General features: G+C 45.7%; 1 pseudogene across 1 annotated transcript; it reads left to right on the forward strand.

Annotated features, from left to right (window-relative positions):
• The first annotated feature begins 52 nt into the window (after positions 1 to 52).
• Positions 53 to 2,802, forward strand: LOC309976677 (heterogeneous nuclear ribonucleoprotein U-like protein 1; annotated as a pseudogene). The gene has a single exon. The product of its transcript is annotated as a heterogeneous nuclear ribonucleoprotein U-like protein 1 (transcript).
• The last annotated feature ends 12,085 nt before the right edge of the window (positions 2,803 to 14,887 follow it).

Here is a 14,887-nt window from a genome sequence, read left to right on the forward strand (position 1 = left end):
ATCACAGCTACTGAGCCTGCACTCTAGAGCTCACGTGCCACAACTACTGAGCCCATGTGCCACAACTACTGAAGCCCAGGCGCCTAGAGGCCATGCTCCGCAACAAGAGAAGCCACTGCAATGAGAAACCTGCACACCGCAACGAAGAGTAGCCCCCGCTCAGCACAGCCAGAGAAAGCCCACACACAGCAACAAAGACCCAACACAGCCAAAAATAAAATTTAAAAAATAGACAGAGTGGAGTGGGGGCCTCCCCTTTCCCCCTTTGCCTCCTGACAGGAAAGGTTTAAGGGGGACTGAGCCCTGGGAGGCCGGGCTGGGCTTGGGGGCCGCCCCGGGGGCCTGGGCCATGGATGTACTCCGACTGAAGGTGAACGAACTTCGCGAGGAGCTGCAGCGCCGCGGCCTGGACACTCGTGGCCTCAAGGCCGAGCTTGCTGAGCAGCTGCAGGCGGCGCTAGAGGCCGAGGAGCCCGACGACGAGCGGGAGCTCGAGGCCGACAACGAACTGGGGCAACCCGGGCACAACAACGAGGAGATGTCATGGACAATATTATCATGCAGAACCAATTCTATGAGATGCAGGTCATCAAGAAAGAGAACGAGTCAGGCTACGAGAGGAGAACGCTGGAAATGGACCAGCAGCAGCAGGCCTATCGCCCAGTAGAAGTGAAGACAGAGATGAAGCAAGAAGCACCCACCGGCTTCCTCCCGCCCGAATCATCTCAACCCAAACCAGACAGACAGCAGTTCCAGAGTCGCAAGAGGCCTTATGAAGAAAACCAGGAACGGGGGTGTTTCGAGCACCGGGAGGATAGGAGGGGCCGCTTTCCTCAGCCTTCCGCTGAAGAGGATGAAGATGACTTTGACAACACCCTTGCTGCCATTGACACATATAACTGCGACCTCCACTTCAAGGTGGCCTGAGACCGGAGTAGTGGCTGCCCACTCACAACTGAAGGTTTTGCATACCTGTGGTCAGCAGCCCGTGCCAGCTATGGGGTCAGAAGGGGCCGTGTGTGCTTTGAGATAAAGATCAATGAGGAAGTCTCTGTGAAGCACCTTCCATCTACAGAGCCCGACCCACACGTTGTCCGTATTGGTTGGTCCCTGGACTCCTGCAGCACTCAGCTAGGCAAAGAGCCTTTCTCCTATGGCTATGGAGGCACTGGGAAGAAGTCCATCAACAGCTGGTTTGAAAACTACAGAGACAAGTTTGCAGAGAATGATGTGATTGGCTGTTTTGAGGACTTTGAATGTGGAAATGATGTGGAACTTTCCTTCACCAAAAATGGGAAGTGGATGGGCACTGCCTTCCGAATGCGGAAGGGAGCCTTAGGGGGTCAGGCCCTCTACCCTCATGTCCTGGTGAAGAATTGTGCAGTGGAGTTCAACTTCGAGCAGAGGGCAGAGCCCTACTGTTACGTCCTCCCAGGCTACACCTTCATCCAGCACCTTCCCCTGAGTGAGTGAATCCGGGGCACTGTCGGACCAAAGAGCAAGGCAGAGTGTGAGATTCTGATGATGGTGGGCCTGCCTGCCACTGGTAAGACCACATGGGCCATCAAACATGCAGCCTCCAACCCCTCCAAGAAGTACAACATCCTGGATACCAATGCCATCATGGATAAGATGCAGGTGATGGGCCTACGCCGTCAGAGGAACTACGCCGGCCGCTGGGACGTCCTGATCCAGCAGGCCACCCAGTGCCTCAACCGCCTCATGTAGATCGCTGCCTGAAAGAAACGCAACTATATCCTAGATCAGACAAATGTTTATGGGTCAGCCCAGAGACGAAAAATGAGACCATTTGAAGGCTTCCAGCGCAAAGCTATTGCTATTTGTCCCACTGATGAGGACCTAAAAGACCGAACGATAAAGCGAAACGAAGAAGCGAAGGATGTCCCAGATCACGCGGTCTTAGAAATGAAAGCCAACTTCATGTGGCCAGATGTTGGGGACTTCCTGGACGAGGTGCTGTTCACTGAGCTGCAGCGAGAGGAAGCAGACAAGCTGGTGAGGAAATACAATGAGGAAGGCCGCAAGGCTGGGCCACACCCTGAAAAGCGCTTTGACAACCAAGGCGGTCGCAGCTTCCGGGGCTGTGGGGGTGGCGGCGGTTTCCAGCGCTATGACAACCGAGGTCCCCCCGGGGGCAACCAAGGAGGCTTCCAGAATCGGGGAGGAGGCAGCAGAAGAGGCAGCTACCGAGGAGGTTTCAACCACAGTGGAGGTGGTTGCTACAACCAGAACCACTGGGGTAACAACAGCCGGGATAACAACAACTCCAACACCCGAGGCAGCTACAACAGGGCTCCCCAGCAACAGCCGCCACCACAGCAGCCACCGCCACCGCAGCCACCGCCGCCACCCAGCTACAGCCCTGCTCAGAACCCTCCAGGTGCTGGCAGCTATGCTAAGAACAGCAACATCCCTGGCTCGAGCACAAATACCAGCACCCCTACTGTCAGCAGCCACAGCCCTCCACAGCCGAGTTACAGCCAGCCACCTCCCTACAACCAGGGAGCTTACAGCCAGGGCTACACAGCTCCACCATCTCCACCTCCGCCACCACCTGCCTACACCTATGGGAGCTACGGCAGCTACAACCCAGCCCCTTACACCCCTCCGCCACCCCCCACTGCACAGACCTACCCTCAGCCCAGCTATAACCAGTACCAACAGTATGCCCAGGAGTGGAACCAGTACAATCAGAACCAGGGCCAGTGGCCGCCGTACTATGGTAACTGTGACTACGGGAGCTACTCCGGGAACACACAGGGGAGCACAAGCACACAGTAGCCAGTGTGTCCTGGAGGCCCCTGCCGGCTTCCTCCACCAGCGCCCACCTTGGCCCCCCTTGTCCACCCCACCGGGTCATGTGGTGCTGGGGGATGGGTCCTCCCAGGGCTGCCTCCCCTCCAAGGGGCTCTTACCCCACACAGGGCCGGCATTTTCCTCTGGATTCAAACAGGCAACAATGACCTTTTATTTTTTATTTTTTTGCAGTATGCGGGCCTCTCACTGCTGTGGCCTCTCCCTTTGCGGAGCACAGGCTCTGGACGCGCAGGCTCAGCGGCCATGGCTCACGGGCCTAGCCGCTCCGCGGCATGTGGGATCTTCCCGGACCAGGGCACGAACCCGTGTCCCCTGCATTGGCAGGGGGACTCTCAACCACTGCGCCACCAGGGAAGCCCAGACCTTTTATTTTATTTGTCCCCACACCCCACTCCTCTTCCTCTTCCTCCCTTCCTCCTTTTAGACTAAAGACGCCCCTTCCCTTGGTCGTACAGTGAGGATACAGGGCTGTGGGGAGGGCCCCTTCCTGTCCTCTGGTCCCAGCCCTGCTCCAGCCCCTCAGCTTCCCAGATTCTCATGCAGTTTGTTGTAAATTCTTCCAGGAGCTGTTTTACTGTCTACTTTTCAGGATTTTAAAAAAATCAAAAACTTAAAAACACACAAGTTTAAAAAAGCAAAATGCAGCAGGAGGAAGAAGTGACAGTTTTTATACAATGTCTCAGTTTCCCGTAACTTTGCACAAAACCTTCTGTGTTGAGTTGAATTGTACCTGCTTTTTGTATTTGGAGAGAGTGTGACTATTGAACTTGAAACCTTTTATTCTGGGCATCTTGGTGGTTTCTGGTGGGATTAATCGGGTGAGAGGGAAGAAGGGAGTTGGGGGGCTCCTTCCTTTCAGAACATGAAGTTTCTCACTGCCTCCTCTCCAGAGGTCTCCCAGGTGCCAGACCTAAAGGTTTTTCCTACAGTGATCCTCTGATTATTTTTACTTCCCCTTGACCCATATGTTTTAACAGGACTTTAACAAACTGCACTTATTAAGAAATGTGTTTGCTCTGTCTTGTTTTGTTTTTGTTTTGTTTCAATAAATGACATGGCACCTCCTAACAGGAAGGAAGCAAGGTTTCAACCCTGATTTAAAAAAAAAATAGAGAAAAGTATAGCATGCTAACACTAATCAAAAGAAAGCTGGGGGCTTCCCTGTTGGCGCAGTGGTTGAGAGTCCACCTGCCAATGCAGGGGACGCAGGTCCGTGCCCCGGTCCGGGGGGATCCCACATGCTGCGGAATGGCTGGGCCCGTGAGCCATGGCCGCTGAGCCTGCGCGTCCGGAGCCTGTGCTCCGCAATGGGAGAGACCACAGCAGTGAGAGGCCCGCGTATCGCAAAATAAACAAAAACAAAACAATGTCAAAGTGACGCCAAGTAAGAGTACAAGGTGTTAGCTTTCAAAATCCACGTCTTCATTCAAAATTGAGTCGGGGGAAGGGAGGGACTGAGAAGACCATGTATAAAAAAAAAAAAAAGCTGGAGCAGCCGTAGTAATTTTAGAGGAAGCTGACTTCAGATCAGGCAAAATTATCAGGGATAAAGAGGGCCATTACATAATGATACAGGTGTAACAAAACAGTAATAATCTTTATATGTACCTAACAATGGACCATCCAAATATGTGAGGCAAAAACTTTTAGAACTGCAAGGAGAAATAAATAAATCCACTATTATAATTGGATTCCTTCAACACCCTTTTTTTAATAATGGAAAATCGGTAAGGACACAGCTGACTTCTAGCCCCATCAATCAACTGGATATAATTGACACCTATAGACTACTTCTTCCAACAACAGTAGAATACACATTCTTCTCAATTTTACAAGGAACACTCACCAAGATAAACACAGCAAGCATCTGTGGTCTTAAAACATACCTTAACAAACTTAAAAAAACAGAAACAATAAAATGTATGCTCTCACACCGCAGTGGAACTGAACTAGAAATTAACAACAGAAAGATAGCTGAAAAACTGCAAAATACCTGGAGATTAAACAACACACTTCTAAATATCACACAAGTCCAAGAAATCTCAGAAATATTAAAATATCTTAAAATAAATAAAAATACAGCTTATCAAAATTTGGGGGATACAGTGAAAGCAGATCTTAGAAGGAAATTTATAGCATTGAATATACATATTAGTAAAGAAGAGGGCTTCCCTGGTGGCACAGTGGCTAAGAATCCACCTGCCAATGCAGGGGACACTTGTTCGAGCCCTGGTCCAGGAAGATCCCACATACCACAGAGCAACTAAGCCCGGGAGCCTGCGAGCCACAACTACTGAGCCCACATGCCACAACTGCTGAGGCCCGTGCACCTAAAGCCTGTGCTCTGCAACAAGAAAAGCCACTGCAATGAGAAGCCCCTGCAACGCAATGAAGAGTAGTCCCCACTCGCAGCAACTAGAGGAAGCCCACGTGCAGCAACGAAGACCCAACGCAGCCAAAAAATAAAAATAAAAATAAATAAGACAGGGGTTGATGCTTCCATGTTACATCCTGGGGCTCCAGTTCTGGAGGCGTCTATTGTCCCCATTTTACATGCCATAAAACTGAGGCCTGGGCTTCCCTGGTGGCGCAGTGATTGAGAGTCCGCCTGCCGATGCAGGGGACACGGGTTCGTGTCCCAGTCCGGGAAGATCCCACATGCCGCGGAGCGGCTGGGCCCGTGAGCCATGGCTGCTGAGCCTGCGCGTCTGGAGCCTGTGCTCCGCAACGGGAGAGACAACAACAGTGAGAGGCCCGCGTACCGCAAAAAAAAAAAAAAAAAAAAAAAAAAAACTGAGACCTGCCCTGGGATCCCAGAGCTTGTAAGCAGCTCTTTTTAAATCCCAACTGTATCTCATTTTACTCTACCCTTTACAACTAAATCTTACCTCCTCTGAGTACAAAATGAGTGCATGATTCATGACACCTATTTATACCAAGAAAAAGGACTAGAGCTTGAGCTTGTTAACTCTTGGCTTCTCCTGTGGCTCAGAATGTGGCCTTGTGCACATCACTTAATTCATTCAGGAAATACTGCCTGAGTTCCTGCTGAGTGCTGGACACTTCTAGAAGTGGGGCACACAGCAGTGAACAGGACAGATGGGTCTCAATAGCTTATGTTCTAGTTGAGCAATAGACAACGTTAAACATTTAAAACACAGGTGAGTGCTCTAATGAAAAGACAGTATAAAGGGATGGAGAGAGATAGGGTGAGGGATGCAGGGGAAAATCATGCAATGGTCTGAGTAAAACAATAGAATCAGTTAACTGTGATAATTAGTAGTAATTAATAGAACAAATTAAACATACTTTATGCAAGGAAGAAACCCAAATATTTTATGTTTCTTTTTTTCCTCTGATACAACAGTTTAACTTTTTAAAAACTCTCCATTGGATATTTAAAATCTGTGGGCTATGTTAATGTATAGTCTACAGTATATAATCCCGTTGCGGAGCACAGGCTCCGGACGTGCAGTCTCAGCGGCCATGGCTCACGCGCCCAGCCCCTCCGCAGCATGTGGGGTCTTCCCGGAGCGGGGCACGAACCCGTGTCCCCTGCATCGGCAGGCAGACTCTCAACCACTGCGCCACCAGGGAAGCCCCAAGTTTAAGACTTTAAAAGGAGAACATAAATGCAATAGACCTAATGAAAAAGATAATACCTATATTTAATTTTAAAAAGGAAATATTTCTGTCTCATGATATAGTGGGATGTTTTTACTCTGTTTTCTTTGTCAATATTTCTCTGAACTGCCTGTGGCCCTCAAGACATACTTCTTTTCTTGTATGAACAGTAGTGGTAAAACTGACTACATACAAAATTCACTTTGACTTGGAGCTCTGCTCCTATCAAGCCCACGTTATGCTAGTTCCTGGTGTCACCCCAATTTGATGACAGCAAGCCAAATATCTTCTAAACAAAAGCATATGAGCGTGGGATACTTAATGATTTTATCTACTAGCAACAGCAGGTTTTTAGATTTGGATGAATTCATTTCCAGCTCTCTAAAAATGTCTATCCACTTTGTATCTAAAAGGCTTATGTTAGTAAAGCAGCTGTTTGCTGGGTCTTGGATCTATAAATTCATCAGAGGCTATCCATGTCTAAAATGTCCACAATTTTTAAGCACTTCAGTGTTTGAATGCCACTTTAAGTTAACCCCTCTCAGGGAAAATGAGAAAGGTAATTTGAACTTGTGAAGTTGAAGTTAACAGTTTCAGCCAAGAAATTGAGGAAGTTCTATGTAACCAGATCATCAAACAATTCTGGAGAAACAGTATTTAACTTTTGTTTTACTATAATCATTTTCTCCATTCTCATCCTCATTCTCCAAATTAGAGAAGGACATGCTTGTTCCACACTTGGAAAATATAATTTTACAGTAAGACATTTTAACATCTTTTCTATGGCTAGCATCAATAGCAATCTGGTACACATATGTCTAAGGAGGCCATCTCCGTCCATTTCTTTAAAGCTTAAAATCTTACCAAGTGCTTCTGCATGTTTTGAAGAAATCGAGAAATAAAAACCTTTCATTATGAAAGCCTCAGTATTCAGATAAGCAAATCACATCCCCTTTTTTTGCAGTGTTGCAGATGAAATCTTTTAATTTTCTTTTTTTATAAAGATTTTTTGATGTGGACCATTTTTAAAGCCTTTATTGACTTTGTTACAATATTGCTTCTATTTTCTGTTTTGGTTTTTTGGCCACGAGGCATGTAGGATCTTAGCTCCCCGACCAGGGATCAAACCCACACCACCTGCATTGGAAGGTGAAGTCTTAACCACTGGACCGCCAGGGAAGTCCCTAATATCTTTTTATTTTCTTCGGTGAAAAGTTTAGGGACTGAATGGAATTTACAAAAATTACATCTACATTGTCTGCCAAATGTGCAGATAGATGAACAAAATCTAGTTATTAATTGAACAAGATATCAACACCCTTTCGTTTTATGTTTGTGTGGGTGTGGTTTCATTAAAATCTTCATAGAAATCAAGAAGATGATTTGAAACTCCATTTTTCGAGTACCTAAGAACTAGGGGGAAATTTTTGTTACCATGACTCCACACACCACTTGATAAACTGTAGAAAGCTTATCATGATGGCTGGCAAGATCTGACAAAATAGGCTTTAGACTGTAAGGGACCAACATATCTTGTCAAAATTTCCCCTTTAGCTTGCCCACGGGACGTTTTAGCTGCAAGCTCTGAGTTCGGAAAATTAACTGCACCTGAACTGTACCTGGTTTCACAGAGCAGTCAAAGGAATGATGATGATGTGTGTTTGGTATACCTAAGCCAATTCACCACCACTATTTTTGTTGGTGTCTTTGGGGGAGCTGAAAAACCTTGACAAAGTTAAAAGTACTTACCTGTCTTTTCCCAGACTTGTGAGATTGCCACCGTGTGTACTTTTACATACCTTTCTCCCGAATACTCAATCCTGAATTTTCTCCATATTGTTCAGTATTCTCTGTTTTGGTTATTTATCTCCCTAATCCATGTGTCCTTCCATTTGTCATTAAAAGAACACATTCAGGCTTCCCTGGTGGCGCAGTGGTTGAGAGTCTGCCTGCCGATGCAGGGGACGCGGGTTCGTGCCCCGGTCCAGGAGGATCCCACCTGCCGCGGAGCGGCTGGGCCCGTGAGCCGTGGCCGCTGAGCCTGCGCGTCCGGATCCTGTGCTCCGCAATGGGAGAGGCCACGGCAGTGAGAGGCCCACGTACCGCAAAAAAAAAAAAGAAAAAAAACAAAACACATTCACTTAGCCTTTTTTTGGTCTGGGTTATGCTGGTGTTGGTATCGTAACCATTCTTTTCATTATCTAAAATCTTAGAAAACATTATCACAGTATTCACAATGTCAGAAGTTAAAACTAGCACTACTTGATACAAAGCATGAGTTAATCCACAGGCACAGGCAAAGACAGTTACGGCTCCTGATTACAATACGCTTAAGTTGCGTTACTCAGAGCGATGCAACAATGAATGATTCCTTATTGTGAACTACCAATCATGGTTATCAACATCAGCAGTCGGGGCAGTATGGAAGGCAAAAAAATCTCTGCTGTATCATTTGACACTAGAATCTGTTGCTTTCAGCAGTTCCTATTTTGGGGGCCACCATATCAGTTTTCTACTTTACCCACAACATTTGCACCCATGGCAAAAACTGGGACCTTTGCATGTCCTGAGGAGGGGTTTCCCGGGAAGCAGGTGTTTCAGTGCTAAAACCAGAATAGTCCTGGGAAAACCAGGGCAGTTGGTCACCTTATAAGTAGTCTTGACTACCTCTTGTCCACCACCTCCCCTTTCCCCTACTTCCCGACCCTGCCAGAGCTGCCCTCACCCCAAGCTCAGCCAGTCACCTTCCCTCTCCTGGCAGTCTGAAATCTGGAAGGGAGACATGCCTAGCCTGGGAGCTGCCACAATATAGAAAGTTCAAGCATTCCCCAAACAGCCCTAGCTGATTATTAGATAATTCTTGTTGTCCAGGGTTTTCTTCAACCCACTCCTTACCCTAGTATTCTGGTTAACTGCCTTTTCTGCTGAAGGTAGCCAGAGTTGGTTTCTTTAGCTTTCAGACAAGAGCGTCTTCACTACTGCAGTAGTATTGCTTTTGCTGATGTCCTTTCTATATCCTGTTGATCTGTGTCGGATCCTGGGTTCCTTGACACCAAATGGATATTCAGGTGTGGTTTAAAACTAAGATGGCTCTCAGTGATTTCCTGAAAAATGGCAAGGAGGTGGGGTGTTTGTACCTTTGCAATTGCTGAAGAGGGACTCAGCTGTGAGTTGTCAGCAACCAACAATCCCAGCAGCTAGGGGGATGGGTGCTTTGGCCCTGAAAGGGAGAGAGATGAGTGGCACACCTCAGTATTCACTATACTTTATCTCTATTCAATATCACATTAAAAACAAATTGTACCACTATAATATTTTAAATTGTTAGTAAGATCAGGTTTGTTTGTCTTTTTAAAGTATATAAATATTTAGGAGTTTTTGCCAGTGTATATCTTCTAAGAGTTTATTCCACACGTAAAGTGAACAATCAGATATAACATTCATTTCACAACACTTTCATTTTCCCGTATTGTGCTAGGGTTTTTTCCTTCACAATTTTTTAGGTGCACAATCTGTATCAGTAATTGTTAATTTGTCTCATAATTACTAATAAGTAGAATTCTATTTTTAAACCTGCAATTATGGTAACTTACCATCAGTCACTCATCCAGTAAGAGTGGATGAGTTCAACCTCTGGCATTCTGGTCTCCAAACCCAAGCTATGGGGTAGTGCTTCTCAAATTTTCATGTGAACAAGAATCATCCAGGAATCAGTGAAAATACAGGTTCTGATTCAGGAGGTCTGGGGTGGGACCAGAGAATCTCTTTCAAATAAGCTTCCATAGGGCTAGTCTGAGGACACCTTAGGAGAAGTGAGGTTCTAAAGCAGGAATTAATAAATTACAGCCCACAGACTAAATCAGCCTGCTGCTTGGTTTTGTTTTGTTTTAATATTATTTATTTACTTGGCTGTGCCAGTTCTTAGTTGTGGCACACGGGATCTTTAGTTGTGGCACACAGGATCTTTAGTTGTGGCACGCAAGATCTAGTTCCCTGACCAGGGATTAACCCTGGGCCCCCGGCATTGGGAGCATGGGGTCTTAACCACTGGACCACCAGGGAAATCCCTTTGTTTTTTATGGCTAAGAATAGATTTCATAATTCTATTTTATTTATTTACTTTTTTGGCCACACTGGCGGCATGTGGGATCTTAGTTCCGTGACCAGAGACTGAACCCATGCCCCCTGCAGTGGAAGTGCAGAGTCTTAACCACTGCACGGCCAGAGAAGCCCAAGATTTCATAATTTTAAGTAGTTAAGATAAAATCAAAAAGAATAAATATTTTGTGATATGTGAAAATTACATGAAACACAAATTTCAGTGTCTGTAAATAAGGTTATTAGAACACAGCCATGCTCATTTGTTTATGTAATGTCTGTGGTTGGTTTTACACTACAAGGGCAGAGTTGAGTAGTTGTGACAGCCTGTAAGGCCAGGCCTGCAAAGCTGAAAATACTGTCTGGCTCTTCACCAAGCTCTAAAGCACTAAATCTGCTATTTCAGAGATAATTAACACTTCCTAGGGAGAAAGGGGGATTAGCTGTTGAGTTCCTTCTGGTTCTGGGTTTAACAGATTTGCAAAGTCTGTTAGAAAGAAGAGGAAACAAGGTTTTGAGGAGAAAGGACAGAGAAGGTGAATAAAGAACCAGGAGGTAAAAGTTTCTTGAGATTAAAAGGGCTTTACAGAAGGGTTTGGGTTATACAAGTGCATGCATTTGTTTAAATTCAGCAAATGTACACTTATAAAATATTCCGATTTCTTCAGCTTACTTGGAAATGAATGAAAAATTGAGATGGACTGATGAATGGATAGATGGAAAGATAAAAAAGCAAATAGGGTAAAATGTTAATGGTGGTATATGAGTGTTCACTCGACAATTCCAACTTTTCTGTATATTTGAAAGTTTTCGTAATACAAAGTTAGAGGGGTAACAGGGGAAGAGAACATGAAGGAGGTTACAAACGGGATGATCTTGGGGTAACTTCTGAGGAACTGACTCTTGTGTAAGACATTTTTACTGACTTCCAATGGAGGACCTCCGCTTCCATTGCTCCTGCACTAAGAGACCCAGGGAATTTTAAGCATCAACACGCACGCACAGTGACTGCCATGGCAAGGCAACTCACTCAGGTCTTAACAGATTACCCAGGACACTCCCCTCTACCCAGGGCTGGCTTCATGGGCATGCAACCTGTATAGCTGCAGACAGCCCCACACTCAGAAGGTCCCACACTTGGTTTAACACTCTGCTGTTGCTGTCTTGAAATTTGTGGTAATTTTTGAACAAGAAGCCCCACGTTTTCATTTTGCCCTAGGTCCACAAATTATGTAACTGGTCCTGCCCCAACTCTCTCCTTCCCACCTACCAGACATATCTGAAAAAACAGTGCATCTGAAGGCCCACATCAGGATGGCTCCTGATGAAAAAGCCTCTCAGACCATTAAAATATGCCAGTAATAGGTTATACTTAGAGTTTGAAAGCAGACATGGTTTTTAAATAAATTCAGGGGGACGATTTTCACATTAATGCTTCACATGTGTGATAGGACTTTTTTTGAAGATCAGGTTTTTTACACAAATTAAAGTAGGTAAAATGCATGAATACTTTCGAATATTCAAATATATAGATATTAAAAATTAAAATAAAATATTAAAATAACAATTGTTTATTTCATTGTAAAATAATTGTTTTAAAGATTTATTTCTTACCCTGTTACTTATTGAGATGTTACTGACATACAATAAACTGCACATATTTAAAGTGTACAGTGTAATAAGTTTCAACATATACATACACACATAAAACCATCACAACCAATATTTGATCATACCCATCACCCCAAAAGGTTACTTGTGCTACTTTGTAACTCTCCCTCCCACACCGGGCAAAACTCCATCCCCCAAACAACCACTGATTTGCTTTCTATATAGAGTTTCATATAAACGGAATCATACAGAATGTACGCTTTTGGGGACTTCCCTGGCCGTCCAGCGGTTAAGACTCATCACTTTCACTGCCGGGGGCAAAGGTTCGATCCCTGGTCAGGGAACTAAGATCCTGCAAGCTGCGCCCTGCGGAGGAAAAAAAAAAAAATCTGGCTTCTTTCACTCAGCATAGTTTGAGACATCCATATTGTTGTATGAATAGTTATTCCTTTTTATTGCTGAGTAACATTCCATTGTATACCATACTTTGTTTATTCATTCATCTATTGATGGACACTGGATTATTTCCTGTTTTGGGCTATAACAAATAAAGCTGCTATAGACATTTGTGTACAGTCTTTGCAGGTGGGTCTATGGTGGTGAAGCAGGTAGCTGCGCCCATTAGCTCCCTGGGGGCAACCATTATCAAGGATATTTCTGGCAATTCCCCAATCTTTTTCTGGCCCAGTGTTTGCTTGTAGGGAGGATAGGCGACTGATACCGACCTGCTCCCATCCTTTCTTCAGGGACTCCAGCTCTGGCGCTGCCACTTCTGCATCAATACAATAGCCAGCGTCTCCTCTTAATCAACCTGTTGTCGCTCATAAGAAAGATGGCAGCGCCCTGCAACCAGTTTTTATTAGCGTTAAGGTAGGGCATCCTGGGCGCCACCATTTTGGAGGAGGTGCCAGGCATCTTACATTCTGCTTCTGGGTCCCTACACAGAAGAGGCCATAGCAAGGGGGTACCTTCCAATAAGTGCAAAAGGCACTTGGGCTCTGGCTTGATGGGGTTGGGAAAGAGGCCCTGGGTGGACAAAGGTTTGGGAAAGGGCAGGGCAAGGGGAAAGAAGCCGCAGTAAGGGGGAGTGCAGCTCCAATGGCGCTTCCAACCTGACCCATAGTCACTATGTGAGACAGTGTTTATTGTTGGTTTAAGTCAGTAACTTTTGGGGGTAGTTTGTTTTTCGGCAATAGAGAGTACACCTTCCTTGCTGGTCTCCAACATTCCAGGCACACTGCCTATTTTAGGGTCTTTGCATTTGCTGTTCCCTCTGCCCGGAATAGTTTTTTTATTTTTGGACACGTGCATTATTAGGTCCCTCATTTCTTTCAGGTCTCTATGCAGAGGTCACTTTGGAGGCCTTTCTTAGCTACTGTATCTAAAATTTCACTCCCCTCCTGTAATAGGGGAGGCACAGGCACGACCTATAGCAGTTCCGCTCAGCCACTGGTCAGCACCGCAGTGGGCCTCTCCCCCTCCCCCTCCTCTGTATAAAAGGAGACCGAATTTGGACTGAGGGAAGATGGTTTTTTGAGACTCTAGTCTGCCATCTTCTTGGTCTGCTAGCTTTCCAATTAAAGTCGTTATTCCTTGCCAGAACAATTCATCTCCTGATTTACTGGCCTGTCCTGCAGTGAGCAGAGTGAGCTTGGGCTCTGTAACACTCCTACTATTTAATTAATTAATTTAGTTAGTTAGTTTTTGGGTTTTCTGGCTGCGCCGCATGGCATGTGGGATCTTAGTTCCCTGACCAGGTATCAAACCTGCGCCCCGTGCAGTGGAAGTGCGGAGTCTTAACCACTCGACCACCAGTGAAGTCCCAACGCTCCTACTATTTTATATACCCTTTCCCTATTTACTTTTTGCTCATTGACAGTTATCAGTTTCCCTTTCTGTTTGATGTATCCCCAATGCCAAGAACAGGGCCTGGTTCACGGTAAGCACTCAGAATGCACTTGTGGGTAAAGGGATATATTACTTCTATTTAGAGTTCAAGAACTCCCAACAAGCACATCCAGAATCTGTGGCTCACTCAGATTTCTGCTCCAGCACTAGCTTTCCTGACTCCTTCTTACTTTTCAAATCTATTTCCCTGGGGAGGTGGGTAGGTTCTAAGATGGCCTGCAATGACTTCTACCTCCTGGAAGTCTGGAAAGAGGAATCCCCCTTGTGTAATTTCTCCCCCTTGAATGTGGCTGGGAACTGTGACTTGCATCTAACCAACAGAATACAGCAAACGTGACAGGATGTCACTTGCATGATAATATTACATAAGAGTGTAACTTCTGTATTGGTAGCAGACTCCTTATTTGAAGCAAGCTGCTGTGTTGTGAGCTGGACTTTGGAGATGCCCATGTGACAAGGTACTGAGGGTAGCCTCTGGCCCACAGCCAGCATGAAATGGAGGCCCTCAGTCCAACAATTCACAAGGAATTGAATTCTGCCAACAACCATGTGATCTTGGAAGCAGCTCCTTCTCTTGCTGAGGATCAGATGAAACCACTGTTCTTGGCAACACCATGACTGTAGCCTTGTGAGACTTGAACCAGAGGACCCAGCTAAGCTGTGTCTGGACTGACAGAAACTGTGAGATAACAAATGTGGGTTGGCTTAAGCTACTAAATTTGTGATAATTTGTTAGGTAGCACTAGGTAACTAACACACTTAGGTTACCAAAGCTAGAGACCAGTGTTAACAGATGTCATAATTTTTT

Source organism: Leucopleurus acutus (genome assembly GCF_964270905.1).
Source record: "Leucopleurus acutus genome assembly, chromosome: 20".
NCBI lineage: Eukaryota > Metazoa > Chordata > Mammalia > Artiodactyla > Delphinidae > Leucopleurus > Leucopleurus acutus.